At 42.6% G+C, this 18,034-nt stretch overlaps 1 protein-coding gene across 1 annotated transcript in view; it reads left to right on the top strand.

The window, feature by feature from the left end:
• Positions 1-13,331: 13,331 nt before the first annotated feature.
• The window catches only part of TBCEL (tubulin folding cofactor E like), a 37,848-nt gene continuing 33,145 nt past the window's right edge, over positions 13,332-18,034 (top strand). The window contains exon 1 of the mRNA XM_054997617.1: positions 13,332-13,397. The gene's annotated coding sequence lies outside the window, so the exon portion shown is untranslated. The remainder of the gene's footprint in view (positions 13,398-18,034) is intronic.

Genomic DNA, 18,034 nt, shown 5'->3' on the forward strand with positions numbered 1-18,034 from the left:
TGTTGCTTTATTTGGGAAAGAGAACGTTTCTTGTCAGGGCTTGTCTGTGCTCCTAGGTAGCATTGATGAGTTTACCACTTCAGCTTTTCCAGGCTTAGCTCTGAGCGAACTGAGGTTGAATGTAATTTATTTCAAAGCCGGACGGGAATGTAAATGAATGCGGAGAGGAAGATCGCACCGATTCCCAGGTGGATGTTAAGATGGCTGATTTGTCTGTTCAAATTGCATTGTTCTAGATTCTATAGCCGTTACTGCATTTATGGGTGTAGTCAGAAAAGAGATGCTGTTCTCATTTGTAGAACTAAACTAGGACAATTAGGGACACCCAGGCCCCAGATGGATTCTTTGACTGTTTATCTGTTGTGACAGGTTTTGTTTTTAGATTGTCTGCACAGAGGTCGCAGTTACACTCCTGAAATGCAAGCAGGAGTGTCTCACATCCCTCAGGGTCTACAAAATACTGGTGTGACACTGGTTAGAAGGCTGCTCCACAAAAGAGACACCAGTGGCCCCCATAAGTACCAGTACTCTTACACTCTGTGTACCGCCAGTTACTAAGAGTTCACCATGGACTTTTTCAAAGGTGATCTGGTTTAAAAACCAGAAAGCCAAGACTTCCTCCATGTCTTTTGAGATCTTGGCTGTCACATATCAGGACACATGGCAAAGCCACAAAGAACTAAGCCTTTTCCTTGACAATCTATTCAGCTTTTTTTCCATTTAGGCAGAGAAGGGAAGGGATTGAGTCACGACAGAAAATGGGGAGCATTGGCTCCTCTGTTGACAGGTTAGAAATCCACCAATCAATCTCATACCTGCCATAAACGTAAGCTCCTCCCTCTGCCTGCCCTAGAGGTCTGTGTACTATTGACCCTGAAAGTAGGTCAGGTCGTCCAAGGTATCTGAAAGAAGGCTAATATTGAGACTCATGTTTGTTTTCTTTACCTCTCCTAATTTTAAAGATCCTCAATTGTGATTCTGAATATTTGTTCAAGAGGCGGTTCTCTATTGCCTTGAAATAAATGGAACTTGATTCCAAGCAATGTCTTAAAGATTGAGGGCAAAAGCAGCCTGGGGAGCACTCCTGCCTCACCCTCTGTGAACAGCCATCTTAAAGGAATGGCTTAGTTGGAAGGCAGTCTGAGATTATCAGAAGGGAGGGATGCTTACAAATTCCTCCATAATAGAATTCTCCATGGGGCATTCTATTCTAATCCAAGATGTTCATGTCACAGAGCCGAAATGCATATGCATTCTTTCTTGCCCTTTTCCCATCAGTGTGTTCTGGATTTGGGACGGAGGAGTTAGGTATGGATACAGGTTTTGACAGGGGTAACCCAACTTCTTCCTTGTACAATTATCTCAACACACATACACCATCCATTCTCTCATTGACATGATGGATCCCACTGCAAGACCTAGGAGTGACAACCTCCAGGTGCTGGCTCCCCTAGATCTCCTGGAATTAATCTCCATGCCACAAAGAGAAAGTAGCTGCTTTGGAGGGTGGGTTTTATGGCAGTATACCCCACTGAGGCCCCTCCCCTTCCCAAACCCTGCCCACTCCAGGTTCTACCACCAAAATCTCCAAAAATTCCCCAACTGGGAGCTGGCAACCCTACCTAAAGTTACTACAGTGACATCCTCTTCAAAGGACATATGGCACATAATAAATCAAGGTACACAGAGGGGGGAATTAGTAGGCTCTGCTCTCTGCCTACATGCATACAGGCTCTATCCCAGGGTAGCCATTCTTGGGAATGGAAGCATACTTGAACACAAGAAGGAAGCCAATGCCCATAAATAGCATGCTTGGCAGCACACAGGTAGGCCAAGCATGCTTCTGCCCACTCTGCTTCTACATGCACTAATTTCTACATGTCTTGTATAATCTGAAAATATTAGACAGAGATAAAAGCTAAAAACTGATGAGGTGGAGCATCTTTCCTTTTTAACTCTGAGAACATTAGATAAAGGTAATTAAAATGACAATCTGGTTTTTTATGTTTTGTGTTTACTGCTGTTTAATCTATTTTATATATATATATATATATATATATATATATATATATATATATATATATATATATATATATATATATATATATATATATATATATATATATATTTACTGAACACTTCTGGCCACTTTCTTAATAGCTTACTTTCACCCCTGCATTTATATACATATAATCATGATGAAAGCACAAGTGCCCCTCCCCCAGACTTATGGAGGGCGAGTCCTATCCTTGTTGTTCATTCTCCAAGCTCCCTCACTGGGCTGCCCACTTGCCAGCCAGCCTGCCCACCAGCAAAGCCACTTCCAACAGCCCCAGCTTATGCCCCAGCTCCAACCCAGCTGCTGCCTCCACCTGCCCGGAACATGTGGCACATCTCCCACTCCCACTCTTCTGCCCACCCTACAGGGGGATAGTCTTTCCTCTCTTTGGGGGGATTTACCCCTCTCTTCATTGGGGGGGGGGTGTCAGATTTTTCTTAAAACCATCGGACCCCATTCTTTGAGTGTTTCTGTCTGCACAGAGGCCAGGTTCAGAATTAGATATATGATGGACTGCAACATGTAGAACACAAATGGAGCTCACAGAAATCAGCAGAGAGTCATTAGAAGGATGTGGAATGGAATCGCTAATGAATCAGAACTACAGAACAAGTATGGAATACATTTATGCCAATAAAGGTTGCTGTGTGGCAGTATGGAATAAATAGAACGGGTGACATTTGTCCAACCCTAATAGTCTTTCTTTCTTTCTTTCTTTCTTTCTTTCTTTCTTTCTTTCTTTCTTTCTTTCTTTCTTTCTTTCTTTCTTTCAGTTGAGAAAAGCTCTAAGTGAGGCTAGATTCAAAAGTTTTTTTTTTAAGTAGAGAGATGTTGGAGATCTACTGCTGTCGCTATGTATTTGAGTGATAGTATAACAGATCCAAAAGCACAATCCTGGAACACACACTGACCACTCCCTAGGCTCCTGCTGAAGCTGGAAATGCTGAGCACTTGATAGGGCTGCCATGTAAGGGCAGCATGGTTAATGGGGAATTTTTGCACCTTTAGCTCTTCTCTTAATCCTCCAACAAAGTGAAAGAGTTGTTCTCTTGAAGCTTATTAAAGCTCCAATTTTATTTCTCATTATTAAATCATGAAACCAGGCAAAAATGTTTAAATTAAGTGAAAGGAAGAGAGATTTGAGAAAAGATCTAGATTTCTTTGAAGAATTGAGCAAGAATCTCTAAGGAGAAGAAAGATGCAATTTCTCAAGATGTATATATTTATTCTTCTGTAATTATTTCCCATTTGCCATTTCAAGTTTTTAAAATTTTAAATGCGAGTCCTTCAAATTTGTGATCTACTCTGAAACCTTATGATAGCATGGAATATGAATCAGAATAAATATAAAGGAAATAACAAAAGGCATAGCATGGATTGACATGTTTTTAAAGCCCTACTTTTTTTCTAGAGGTCAGCTACATACAGAGTCCAGGGTAAGTTTGTAAGAAGAAAGAGGGAATGAAGAGAGTCGAGGAAAAGAGAGCAGGAAAGGGATTCCTGGAAAAAAAAGAAAAGAGCTCAACTGGAATAGCTGAGAACAAACTAAAAAGGCATCAAGAAGTATTCCTGTTATCTGTGAGTGGAAGACAACAGATCACAACCTCAGCCATCAAGTGTTTTTTGAAACAACATCTTCAAATTAATTAAAGGAGGGACTAACTAGAAAGCAGTATTTACAAACAGCTCATTGTCAAGGCTTTTAATTCAGGGGAGCACAACACAAACAGGGGGGCTGTGAAGAATTTTGACTGACGCTAAATGGATGTGATGGTGCGTGACTCCATGTAACTGTTCTCTGGGCTGAGAGGCAGCATTCTGCACCCCGCACCAGCAGTGTCTCCATTGCATCCTACAGATAAATTATTTACATTTGCAAGCTCATGGGGAGAAATTCCTGGTAGCATCCCAGGTTCTTGCCAACCTCTGGGATCCAATGGAGAAATGTCTTGCTTTTGCAGCACTTGCACATGCAAGAAATTTCTCGAGCGCAAGCCCCTGGAATGCAACAGGAAAACTGTAAGGGGGGGGGAGTCAGAATGCCACTGAAAGGTAGCATTCTGGATCACCCCCAAAGTTCTCACCACATCTTTGGAACACAACAAAAAGTAGGGGAGGGGGTTCTCTGTTATCCCTCCCCTTGGATTCTCCATGCTGGGTCATAAGAGCGGCATGGCAAAGAGTTTCCGGGCAGTTAATCTGGTTAATTTGAACTGCCTGCCCCATTACAGAACTAACAAGCAGTAATTGCTGTTTTCCTGCTACTTTGACACCCGATGGCACTCAAGATCACTGCTGCACATAAGCATCCCCAGACCCCATTCACTTCTATATTGGAAGCCAATGCCCACAAATAAGTGCTCATATCAATTAATAGGAATACTTGCTTGAACAGGGTATTTGTGAACAAATTCCTTAACTTGTCCATTCACCAAAACACAATAGGCTAAGTCATTAATATTCCTGCTTTTATAGATGCAAAGTTGAAGATCCTTGTTCCGCCATCAACATTTTATTCTCTAGACCATACTAACTCCTGATATATACCAAACAAGGTCTCCTGTTACACATAGCACTGACTTTGTAGTTTAATCTATAAACGCTGAAAGTAGCAGGTAGAGAAAAACGCTCTGTTGAAATGTCAGCTAATGGGACATCATGAACTCCACTTAGTCTTTGTGTCTTGGCAATTCTGAATGGCTTAGGTGAGTGGTGCAAGAGTGGGAGTGTTGCTAGCTGATTCTGAATGCAACAGGGTTCTTTATCTCTGTGAAACAGAAACCAGAAAAATACAAACAGAAGCAAGGCCCTCTAAGGAACGAGAAAGCCATTCAGAGCAATGCAGATTAAGTGGTTTTTAATGGGAGATTACTGGGTCAATGCTCATTTACTGTGGGCATTTTAAAAAGAGGAATAATACCAGCATTATAGAAACATGATAATAAAGAAAAAACTAACATATTTTTCTATTGTTGTAAATAAAAACCAAGTCCAGGAAGGGAATTGTCCGCATATATCATGATGTTTTCAAGCACCAACATTTAAAAGTACCTTTTGAAAGCAGGGTGAAGGGCCATTAAGAAACACACAGCAGTTTCTTGCCTTATGTCCAGCCAGAGCAGAAAGGATGGTGTAAAAATCACCACTGTTACACAGCACTGTGCACATGTGGCAGCAATTGATACTCTGGTTGCATTGCTGGGCATCGTGTTGTGGCTTTCATGAATCTGACAGATGAATCACCATGGTATGGCTTCTGCTAAAGACCTCACTGCTTCCAGGGCAGCACAAGGAATGGATGGGGAAATGGCTGAAAAGAATGGTCGGGCTGCCTGCTTGGCACACTGCTTTTGCCACTTGCAAACAATTTTCAGACTAGAGTACTCAACTACCCATTTTGCTTGAACCACACCTCTTTTCAGCTCCCATGCAGAAGATTTGTAATAAGATTTTGGGTTCTGCTCAACAAGAAAAAATCAAATAGCACCCATAAAACAGGAACCATCCTGATTGCCTCACTGCAGAGTGCCAATTCCAGCCTGGCCACTGATTCCTTCCGTCTGCCCTGTTCCTAGCTGGCCTGTCCATCTGCTGAAGGCTTAGTGTGGGCAGAAAGAGAGTGACCGTGGAAGGAAGACACTAACCTCTCTGCCTTGCAGAGAGTGCTGAACTAGCCCCAGAGATTCCAAGTTACCTTTAGGTGCCTACTCAGGGAATCAAGCATCCCAAGACCTGTCTTTGTTTGTTTGTTTGTTTGTTTGTTTGTTTGTTTATAGTCCGCCTTTCTCACTGAGACTCAAGGTGCATTACATAGCATGAGATTAGTACAATCAGTATCGGGAACATTTCCATACAGTATCAAGGACATTTCCACAACGTCATAGGATTTTACAAAGACGGAGCGTTAGCAAGGATTCAATACAGAGTTGAAGAATTGCTGAAGCAGAACATAATCAGTTCTAGAACTGACATTAGATAAACATGAAGTACAGGTATTATAAGAGTACATATTCGAGCAACAGATAATATGCAAGGCAATGTAGCGGTGAAGTCTATGGTCCCTAACTCATTTGCGAAGCATTTGAGACCCCTCCCTATAATACTTCCCTCCGAACGAAGTAAAAAGCCTTTTTGAATAATTCGGTTTTGTATCATTTGCGGAAAGCCAGGAGAATGGGGGCTCTCCTGACCTCCTCAGGCAGACTGTTCCATAGGGTAGGGGCCACCACAGAGAAAGCCCGTGAGCGGGCTGTTGTTGATTTCACCCATGTGCAGGCCGGCACCTGCAAGAGACTCTATTCAGATGAGCAAAGCTGCTGTGGAGGGACATAAGGAGTGAGACGATCTCGTAGGTATGCTGGGGCAAAGCCATGAAGAGCTTTGTATGTAATAACTAATACCTTGAATTGAGCACGGTAACTGATAGGTAGCCAATTGAGTGACTGTAGGATGGGAGTGATGTTCATGCTCCTGCTCGCTCCTGCTAACAGTCGAGCCAAGGAGTAGTTAGTTGCGAGAACAGTTGAGCCAAAGCATTTTGCACCAATTGGAGCCTCCTAGTTAACTTAGATGGAAGACCAATGTATAGTGTATTACAATAGTCAAGTTTTGATGTTACCATAGCATGGATCCCGGTGGCTAGGTCGGCCATGTCGAGGTAAGAAGCCGTCTCCCAAGCTAGAGTGAGGTTGTAGTAAGCATTTTTTATGGCTGCCTTAACTTGTTTTTCTAGTAGTAGCACTGAATACAGTATAACTCCTAGGCTCTTAACCGAGTCTGCAAGGGTCAGATGAACTCCATCAAAAGTGGGGAGTACAATGTCTTTCAAGATCTCTACCTTCCCAACAAGCATCACTTCAGTCTTGTCTGGGTTCAATTTCAACTTGTTATTTTTCAGCCATTTCACCACAGCTGTCAGGCAGCGATCTAAGATTTCTACTGCATCCTGTGGGGACCTGGATAGCAAGATATAGAGTTGGGAGTCATATGCATATTGATGACATCCCACTCCGTAGCTGCGAATGAGTTCTCCTAAAGGTTTTACGTAGAGGTTGAATAACATGGGAGATAAGATTGCGCCCTGAAGAACCCCACAAGTTAGTCCCCATTCTGGAGATAGCTGATCTCTGCGGCAACCCTTTGAGTCTGTTCCATGAGAAACGATTTAAACCAGTCCAGGGCACATCCTTTGATGCCCATTTCTGTTTCTAAATGCCTCAACAGGATGGCATGGTCTACTGTGTCAAAGGCTACAGATAGATCCAGGAGGATCAATAAGGAGGCATGGCCTTTGTCTATATTCAGATGGAGATCATCTACTAACGCTACTAGTGCTGTCTCTGTCCCATGCCCTGGTCTGAATCCAGACTGGAAAAGGTCTAGAACACTAGAGTTTTCCAAGAAGATCTGAAGTTGGTCAGCTACCGCCCTCTCAATCACTTTGCCCAGAAAGGGCAGGTTAGCGACTGGGTGATAATTGGCCACATCAGTTTTGTCTAGGGATGTTTTTTTAGTGGACAGCTAACTGCCTGTTTGAGCGGTCAGGGAAAGGTGCCCTGAGTTAGTGACTGATTTACAATAGATCACAGTGGTTCACTTATGTGATCTTTACTTGATTTTAACCACCAAGAAGGGCAAGGATCAAGCACACAAGTAGTGGCTTTCATAGATGCCAGGATCCTGTTAAGGTCTGTCATTGTAATTGGTTCAAAGGAGTCTAAATGTAGGCCAGATGGTATATTAAGCATTTCTCCTATCTCATTTGCATTGCATCTAGCATCTAGATCAGAGTGTATGCGTGCTATTTTATCAGCGAAAAACTTAGCAAAGACTTCACAGCTAATAGTCTGTTCTTGGGACTGAAAAGGTTCAGATTTAAGGGTTAGAAGGTGTTTTGATATCCTAAACAGTTGGGAGGGTCGTGAACTAGCCGATGCAATGGTTGCCAAGAAATAACGTTTCTTTGCCGCTTTCACATCTGCTTCACAGGTCCTCCAGTGTGTTCTGTACCAAGCTCTATCAGCTTCCCTGAGGGTTTTTCGCCAGCGTCTTTCTAGATGTCTTCCGGCCCTCTTCAGGCCAGCCAGCTCCGTGGTGAACCACAGTGCTGGCTTCCATCCCGAGGGCCGGTGGGGTTGACAAGACGCAATAGTGTCAATAGCTTCAAGCTTTGTGTTCCATGCTCCTACAGCAGCTTCTGTGGAGCATGTTTCTGGAATTCTAAAATCCCCCAAGGCATTTTGAAATCTAGGAGGGTCTATGAGCCTTTGTGGGTGAATCATTTTAAGTGGACCTCTCATTTTGAGGGGTGTTAGGGCTATTATCCCCACAACATTCCTGCATGCACCATCAATAGATCCAGAAACCCAATGCAAGTATATTTAAAACTGTCTGTTTCACATGTCCAAACCCTGAGTCTCTCATGCATTTAGATCCACCTTTGTTTTTCACTTGTGTTCAATAAAAACAATTTAAGTAGCAACCGTGAATTCACAGCCTCAGGGGGATTTGGGCTGATCTGACTATAGGTCTGTCTGTGATAGTCTTTCAAACACGCTTCTCATTTATTTGTTTGTCAAAGTATAGATAAATAAGAGAGCTTGTTAAGCGATGAAAACAGTCAGTTTGCAACTATCCCATATCCTATGGGGGTTCACCCAAAACACAATATATGAACAGATTTTTTCCCCAAATGTCAGTTATCATCCTGGTTTCATTACTTCATTTCGAAAGCTGATTTACCTTGTTATTAGAATATACTAACTTGTTTTATGAGTCAGCCACCACTAGGCAGCCTTATCATAGCTGCCTGCCATTATTTGAACAAATCCACTCCGGCTCCAAACTCAGCCAGAGATTACACCAGCCTTGTTTATCCTTACCTGCATGTGCCAAGCTTAATCTCCCCTGAAATGCCATAATAAGCCACTACCAGGTTTGGGACGATGCTTCTCAGCAACAAGAACACTCCTTCCTAACCCATCCCATCACAAGAAAAGTGATGGGCTCTTTAGGAAACAGCCCTCCATCTCACCCGATGCCCACTATACTGTGTCAGAGCCCCTGTTTAAAGCACATGGGGCTACATAGCTTGCTAACAGCTCTAGGTAATAATTGCAAGAGAGAGTTGCTTAATATTGATTATACTAAAAGTAAAATGGCTTGTTTGCCTTTCAACACATATGGCAACTTTTAAATTGGAAGCCGCCTCAAGCAGGACTCTGAACACAGCATAGAAATATCCGAAATAAACAAAGAAACTTCCTATATATAGGTGACAAGTCAAGTCAAACCTTTACTCGTAGTTAGAAAACTACGCGACAAACAAGCAAAACCTGTCACTGAACTGTCCACCCGGGTATCCTGAAATGTTGGAGATTCTATTACAGCAAACAAATTAGACCCATCCTAAAAAATAATCTTGATTTTTTTATTATATCCCCAGTTTTGTTATCGTACCAAGCTATTAAGACACAAAGAATCTACTGATCTAGAAATTTTCCAAATAACGTTTGAAAACAGTATTAGGCACCCCTGGAGAAATGCCATCTGTACAACTGAGATTAGAAACAGACATTTTACTGTTGAAATAAGAATGGATCAATTATGTATTTAACTTTTAGGATGAACTAAACTCACTCCCCAAGAACAGACTTCTCAAAAATTGTTTGATGAGCAATCACAATCAGGTCTCGCTGTACAGGCTTCTTGGTTGTCAAGATCTGTTTCCATAGTTTTTTTCAATTAATTGTTTTGGGAGGTTAAGTCACCAGCTGCTAAAAATGCATTTAAGAGGCGATTATGTGGCATATTTACACAGTAGTATTTATTTATCAGATGATTCAGATCTAAAAACTGTTTCCTGGTACAGAGTGATAAAATATAAATATGGATTTGAAAATTTAGATAATTTAAATACCTTTTCATTGAAGAGAGCATTTACTCTTCCATATTATTCATTTGAATGTCCCACTCCTGGAAGTGAGCAGAATAAATCGCAACCCCCTGCGGGACATGAATACTGGCTGAATCTAAAAAAAAAAAAATCATTTTATTTGTGAGCAATAGGAAAGGGAAAATATCCAAATGTTTTGTCTTTGCTTTGGCTAAACAGTGGCAAAATTGTTTAGGTGCTGCTATTTGTTCAACTGAATTTGCATGATGCATTCTATTCTCATGTTTACTTGAGACAATTGCCTTTATCTTTTTTTAGTGTTATCATTTAATTATCAGTCTTTTTAAATCAAATCCCAGAGGGCTAGCAGTATTAGTCTAGTCCAATCAAAACCACAGAGGGCCTCTGTGTGGGTGTGCACACGTTCATTTGCCAAAGCATACAGCTGAGTCACAAGAGCTTATGCTGCAATAAATGGGTTAGTCTTTAAAGTGCCACAACTGTATTGTTTTGTCACTTTGTTATGGCCTATGATCAAATAATATTACTTTATACAGGCTGCATTCAGACATCACAACACAGTGACAGACACAAACACATCACGCACACACACTAGGGCAGCCAGGTCCCCCGGTGGGGGCAGGGTGGGAGGGGATCGCCGCTGCTCCCAGCCTCTGCCTCCTGGTGCCATTCACCTGGCTGGCAGGGAGGAAAGACCCAGGAAATGGGCCCAGTTGGCAAAAAAACAGAGAGGCGTCATCATGTATGCCGGCAGTGCCCACCAGTAGTGGGCAAACTCTCGGGGCTTTGCCCCCTCGCCCACCAATCTGCCAGCAATCGGCAGAAGGTGGCAAGCCTCCTAGTGGTTGCTCGCCACTGGCAGGCAACCCAGGAACACGTGCAATGCACTGCTCCCTGGGGTAGGGGCACAGCAATGTCACTTCTGGACATGACGTCATGGTGCTGGCCACAGGACCATTCCTACACTGTGTTTGTGGTTAATATGTCAGTCTTCAAATTACTTATGCTCTGTTCCAGCATTTCTTGAACTCTGTATTGGATTTCTGTTGTTTATATCTTTGCAAATGTGCAGGTATGTACCCTATTACATGTGTATGCAATGTCTTTAGAAGTGTCTGCACTGACTCCCACTGCATAATCCGCCTTAAGTCTCAGTGAGAAAGAACTTTCAGTAACTTAAATACTGAAACACAGTTAAGTTTATACAGATGTGTAATTTATAATTTATAATAAGGCTGATTCAGATACTTTCATTGGCTTGACTCCATATGATTTATTATAGACAATGAGCATGAGTAAGCCAGTTTGGTATAGAGAGAACCAGTTTGGTGTAGTGGTTTAGTGCAGGACTCTAATCTGGAGAGCCTGGTTCGATTCCCCACTCTTCCGCTTGAAGCCAGCTGGGTGACCTTGGGTCAGTCACAGCTTCTCAAAGCTCTCTCAGCCCCACCTACCTCACAGGGTGATTGTCATGGGGCTAATAATAATGACATACTTTGTAAACTGCTCTGAGTGGGCATTAATTTGTCCTGAAGGGCGGTATATAAATTGAATGTTGTTATTATTATAGTTCTTTTAGATGTATGGGTTTTAATGTTTGTATTTTACTATGTTATTCGTTTTTAATGTCTGTATTCCATTTTGAAAAGAACAAGAGTCCAGTAGCAACTATAAGACTAACATTTGTGGTAGGATATGAGCTTTCATGAGTCACAGCTCACTTCTTCAGATACTTCTTCAGTGAGCTGTGACTCACTAAAGCTCATACCCTACCACAAATGTTAGTCTTGTAATTGCTACTGGACTCTTGCTCTTTTCTACTGCTACAAACGCAGCTACCCATCTTGATCTGTATTCCATTTTAACATTGTATTCCTGATTTTAATGTATTTTATATGTACACTGTAAACTGCCTTGCACACCAGACATGGTGGAGAGGTGGTATATAAATTGGATAAATAAAAATAATGGCATGTGTGTGTAAATGAGGAGATAACAGGGTAAAAGGTCTTCCATAGTGCAATCCTAAAATGAGTTCTTCCAGTCTTAATCCCTTGAAATCAGTCACTTTAGACAGGAATCACAGTGCAATCCTATGCAGAGTTCCCCCAGCCTAAATACAGATGTAAATAGGCTTAGAAAGGAGTAACTCTTCCTAGGATTGCACTGTTTGCACCTTCCTCAGTGTTTAACGGAGTTAAAATACTTCAGAATACCTCAGCATTTGGTTTGTGAAAGATGTTCTGGTTTATAAAGGTCATACTATTTTGTATTCGTTTTATACAACTATTTAATTTGAAATGTATTTATGTCAGTTATAGACCGCCTTTCTCACTGAGACTCAAGACGGACTACACAGTGAGATTAGTAGAGTCAATTTCAAGGACATTTCCATAAACAATGCCATAGAATAAAATCCAGTTACCCATGTTAGTCTGTAGTTGCAAAATAGTAAAGAGTCCAGTAGCACCTTTAAGACTAACCATCTTTATTGTAACATAAACTTTTGAGAAACACAGCTCTCTTCGTCAGATGCAACTTCATTGTAGAAGCTTTCGAGAACCACAGCTTTCTTCGTCAGATGCAACTTTATTGTAGCAGAAGCTTTCAAGAACCACAGCTCTCTTCATCAGATGCAACTTTATTGTAGCGTAAGTTTCAAGAACCACAACTCTCTTCGTCAGATGCAACTTTATTATAGCATAAGCTTTCGAGAACCACAGCTCTCTTCGTCAGATGCAACCCTATTGTAGCATCCGATGCATCTGACGAAGACAGCTGTGGTTCTCGAAAGCTTATGCTACAATAAAGATGGTTAGTCTTAAAGGTGCTGCTATACTATACTATAGGGTAAAATAAAATAAATGAGTTTACAAAAACATAGCATTAACAAGAATGCAATACAGAGTTGAAGAAATGCTGAAACAGAACATAAGCAATGTTTTATAACTTTGTATAGAAAAAATCATGTTTATATGTGGAAAAGTATATAAAACTAAAAATCTGTTTTTTCAGTGTGGGTCACAAGCATCTCGCCCTCCCTTCTCCCTCCTCAGCCTTTCTTCCCCCCCTCTCCAACCGTCCTCCTCGGTTCCCGCCCGGCCAGGCTTGAGGAAAACATCACAAAGTGTCCAGTTGGCGCCAAATCGGCGCCGCTGATGAAAGTCGGCCGTTGGGCGCAAAGCCTGCCGGGAAAAGCCGAGTCCGAGGCCTCCCAGTCTCCATGGTAACCGCTCGCCTCTTCCGTAACGGCTCCAAGAGGCTTCACGTGACCGGGCTTGCTGGGGAAGTCACGTGATGTTTGGCTTTCAGTCCCCCCCCCCCCTCCTCTCCCTTCTTCCTCCGCCAACCGTCTCCCTGACTAGCTATTTCCGGGTCAATGCAGGACGCGGCGGCCGGACGGGGAGCCTAACGCGGGGTCCGGTGAGAAGTTTGGCGGCGGGAGGTCCCAGGGGGTCGCGTCAGCCCCGTGAACGAGGCAGAAGAGGCACCTGGAAAGAGACGGAGGGTTTGAGGGGAAGCAGAGCGGCAGCTTAGGCCACTGAGGCCTAGGAAACGGAAAGTTGCCAACCTCCAGGTGACACCTGGAGATCTCCCGGAATTACAACTGATCTCCAGGGCACGGAGATCAGTTCCCCTAGAGGGAATGGCAGCTTCAGAGGGTGGAGCCTGTGGCATTATACCCTGCTGAGGTCCTTCCCCAGGCGCCACCTCCTAAACCTCCAGGAATTTCCCACACTGTTGGCAAGCCTAAAATGAGGATGCTCCATACGGAAAGGAGTTAAATAGAAGGCCTGCACAAGGGAGGAACAGGAGTGGAAGGTCAAACTCCCTCCCCCCAAGGCCATGCAGGGTCCTGGGGTGTGGTAAGGCAGGTGTTAAATGAAGAGGTGCAGCACCCAGCACAAGGGAGTGAGGTTGAAAGGGTGCAGGACAGCTGCACCCTTTCTCTGTAGAAAGACTGGGTGACGAGCCTTAAGGCGCAAAGCTGTCTTACAGTCCAATCCTGAGCAGTGCTTACTTAGAAAGTCAAGTTCGGCGGAATGCACTGGGTAGTAAAGTGTGTGGCCAAGTAGAGCCTGCACATGCAAAAGCAGTCTAGCTCTGGGTTCCAGGTACTGTGCACAAGCAGCAAAGGAGGTGGGTTTGCCTTCCTGCCCCCGCTTAAGGGCTTTCCTAGGGGTATTTGGCTGGCTGGTCTCGGAGGTTAGCTGATGAGCTGGATGGAACTCTGTGGTCAGATCCAGCAAGGCAATCTTTAGAGGGGAGGGTGTGTGTGTGTGTGTGTGAGAGAGAGAGAGAGAGATCCAGCAACAGCAATCAGCTGTCCCAAGGACAACGTGGATACCGTTTAGAAGTTATTTGTTATAATAATTTTTTAAAAGCCATGTAGGTGGGAGCAGACTGTCCCATCTGAAACATGCAAGAAATGTATATTTTATACAGCTCTGTATAGCCAAAGTACACGTGATGACTGTGAAGAGGGTGAAATAGTTGCACCCCTTTTCGTCATGTTTTCCTACAGCAAGTGCTTGTGGCAATAGGGGAAGAGCTGGACTCCTTGCATCTTTCACTGGCACAACATGCTCATGTTTAGACTCAAGGCCACTCAACTGCTTGTTTTGCTATTATAGTATGTAGCACTTTTAAGCCTTAGTGCCTGGCAAAAAGCTCATGTGTCTGCTCTTTATTGCTTGCCTGCTACTTCACAATAGCCCTGCTAGGGAGGTCACTAGTCCTGCTTTTAGCAGAGGGGAAACAGGCTGAAAGATGGTGATTTGCTCAAGGCCATATCCTATATGGGCTGAATTTAAGTTTCCTGGGTGCAGTTTAAGATCATTTCAGAAACAAGGTGCTAGTTCTAAAACCATGGTGCATTACTGGCAAGATAAAAAGGCCACAACACCCCAGTGTGTAGGTATTAATCATCACTTGTATCTAGATTTCTTTTAACCTTTGGTAGCAATCAATCACATGGCTGTCATTATCATTCCATCACAGAGCCAAGTAAGTATTGTTTGGTACAAGGGTCTTCTTTATTTAAAGCTACATATTAACAAGATACCTTCTAACTGTAACTGCAGTTGGTAATATAGTACTTTAATCAAGAGAATTTGAGAGCAACAGTCTGTTGTTGTGGTTAGAATATTGGACTGGGAAACAGAGATTCAAATCCCCGCTCTGCCTTGAAACGCACTGGGTGACCTTGGGTTGATCACTCTCTCTTCCCTCCTGCCCTCCAGTCATCCCAGAATTAGTATGGGACTAAAATGTTCAAGTGAGGCATGTATGGCTCCTGCGCTCTTTGGAAGGAGAGTAGGATACAGGTGGGTAGGCACGTCAGCAATTCTTACTGGATTGGAGAGACCAGGTCACAGGTGCCAAGTCCTTATCTCATTCATCCTCACCTCTGAAGTTGGCAGCTGCTGTTTCCATAACTAGAGTTGAACAGTGTTCCTAAGATCATGGAATTTAAAAATCAGTTCCCTTGGTGAAAGTTAATTATTGCACTTGAACCCGTCATCAGTGGGACTGAGCAATGCTTATCGTTTTTAGAGCTCCATAACATATGTACAATTTCTCTCTCTATATGTCTGTAAGTCGGTGTCCAGTATCGAGGATCCTGAATGATGAATTGCTTATGATGATTCCTGATCACTGACCAAAGTGCTGTAGGTTTTCTAGAAAAAAAATCAATTCCAATTTAAAGAAATAATTTCAATATTTAAATGATATTAGCTGAAGAATGTAAATACACTGTATACAAGCCAGGACCATGTAGAAGCACTGTGGCTTGTCCATGTTTCACATCCCACTGTTAGCCCATTTATAGCGATTGATTTGTAGCACAGCAGCCTTGACAACTATAAACAGACTATATTTACGTATGTGGGTTGGAAATTTTTTTCACAGAAAAATATTGGGAAATTTTCCACCCCATTGCCTGACCTCTTAAATGTTTCATCTTCCAGCATTTTCTGTGTTATGTGCCATCAAGTATCTTCGGCAACCCTGTCAATGAATGCTCTCCAGAATTCCCTATCATTAACAGCCTTGCTCAGATCTTGCAAACTGAAGACTGTGGCTTCCTTTATTGGGTCAATCTGTGTCACGTTGGGTCTTCCTCTTTTCCTCCTGTCTTCAGCTTTTCCTAGCATTATTGCCTTTTCCAGTGAGTGTTCCCTTTTCCTGATGTGACCAAAATACAATAGCCTCAGTTTAATCATTTTAGCTTCTTGGAAGAATTCAAGCTTGCCTTGATCTAGATCCCTCTGATTTGTCTTTTTTGCAGTTTATGATATCTGTAAAACTCTCCCCTAACACCACATTTCCAATGATTCAGTTTTCTTCCTGTCATCTTCTTTATTGTCCAGCTTTCACATCCATACATAGTAGTGGAGGAATCCCACAGTATGAATTATCTTGAGCTTGATCTCTAGCAACACATCCTTATCCTTAAGGATCTTTTCTAGGTCCTTCATGGCTGCCCTTCCAAATCTCCTTCTGATTTCATGCTTACGTTTGATTGATGATTGAACCAAGGAGTAAAAAAAAAAACCTTTAACAATGTCAAAAGTTTTCATTGTCAGCCTTAAAGTTGTGTAATCCCTCCATAGTCATTACTTTTCTCTTGATGTTCAGCTGTAGTCCTGCTTTGACATTTTCTCCTGCATTATGAATTTCTTGTTGTTTTTATTCCATCCTTCTTCCAAAGAGCTCAAAGGCACATACATGATCTCTTCTTTCCCCCATATTCTCACAACAACCCTGTGAGGTATGTTAGACTGAGAGACAGCAGAGATAACTCTGTACAAAAGTACACTTCAAATCTCACTTGTCCTAGTCTAGTACGCTAACCACTACACCAGTTTTTAACATGTCAGCATCCCTATCTGGAATTGCAAATCAGTCTATATTGCTCTAGCTTTTCACTTGTCCTCTTTGTGTGAGGAGATGTTCCCCAACAATTTGAGAAAATGGTAGTCCTAATGAACTGCAGTCCAGAAAGTTTAAAAAAAAACATATATGTGTAACATCTATAGGTGTCATGATTTAAGGTCTCATGTGTAAGACAAATACTTCAGTTTGATTCAGCAATGGGAGCATCTTTTTCCAGTAAGTCAGGCTTCCAGCTACTTGAGAACATTCATTTTCTTTTAGCTGAACCTTGACTTTTGGGGAAGACGAACATGGATTTCGAATACCAAGAAAATCTCCTAGATAGCATCAGGCTGTATATTGGAAAAACCAAACAACTCTTTTGCTTCTGATTGCCTTTGGGGGGGCTTGTTTTCTTCATGTGATTCATCTTTAAGGCTGAAGATGCGACCAGCTTTTTTGTTTGTGTCAGAGCAGAGGTGGCTTTGAGTTGACTTTGCTGCTCGGCAGAGAGAAAATTACACTCAAAAAGGTTTCTTGGCCCCCGTGCATAGGCTTACCGTCTTTTGAGTTTTTCAGATAAAATTGCTTCAGTAAGCCAGGTGATCGATACAATATGCCTTTGTGAATCATAGCAGCAGTGGTTGATGTTTGACCTCGATAATCCTTTCATGTTTAATAATTCTTCCACACAACTTTTTCATTCCCTCATCACCCGCTCTTCTGCCTTGTTTCCACTAACGTGCGCTGAAGTGAACTTGGCAAATTCAGATGTAAAGACCGGTTTTGGTTTGTTGTGATGTGAATGAACCTGGGGAGCCTTGGGCTATGACACTTCCTCGCCTCATGTGCTGCAATCGAATTAAAGGCTTCCAGTTCCATGGCTGGTCATAGCTTATTGCATCGAAACCACAAACAATGGTTTGTTCTCATGCCCATGGACCAGGATTGAAACAGAGCCTGGGCTGTAGGGGAGTGAGTGAGCCGTCATTAAAGCTTAGGCATACAGCTCAGATGTAAAAGTAGGCATAGCTTGCCATTAAAAGCTCTTTGCCACACCAAACCAGCTACGGAATTGTCTTCAGGGCTAAGAAAGGAAGTCCTTAGTAGGGCAAGGAGTTGGCTTGCCAAATGGCAGAAGCCGGTGCCTCAGCATCCGCCTCCCCGAATTCCATTTAATT

The sequence above is a fragment of the Eublepharis macularius genome, chromosome 14, assembly GCF_028583425.1.
Source record: "Eublepharis macularius isolate TG4126 chromosome 14, MPM_Emac_v1.0, whole genome shotgun sequence".
Lineage (NCBI taxonomy): Eukaryota > Metazoa > Chordata > Lepidosauria > Squamata > Eublepharidae > Eublepharis > Eublepharis macularius.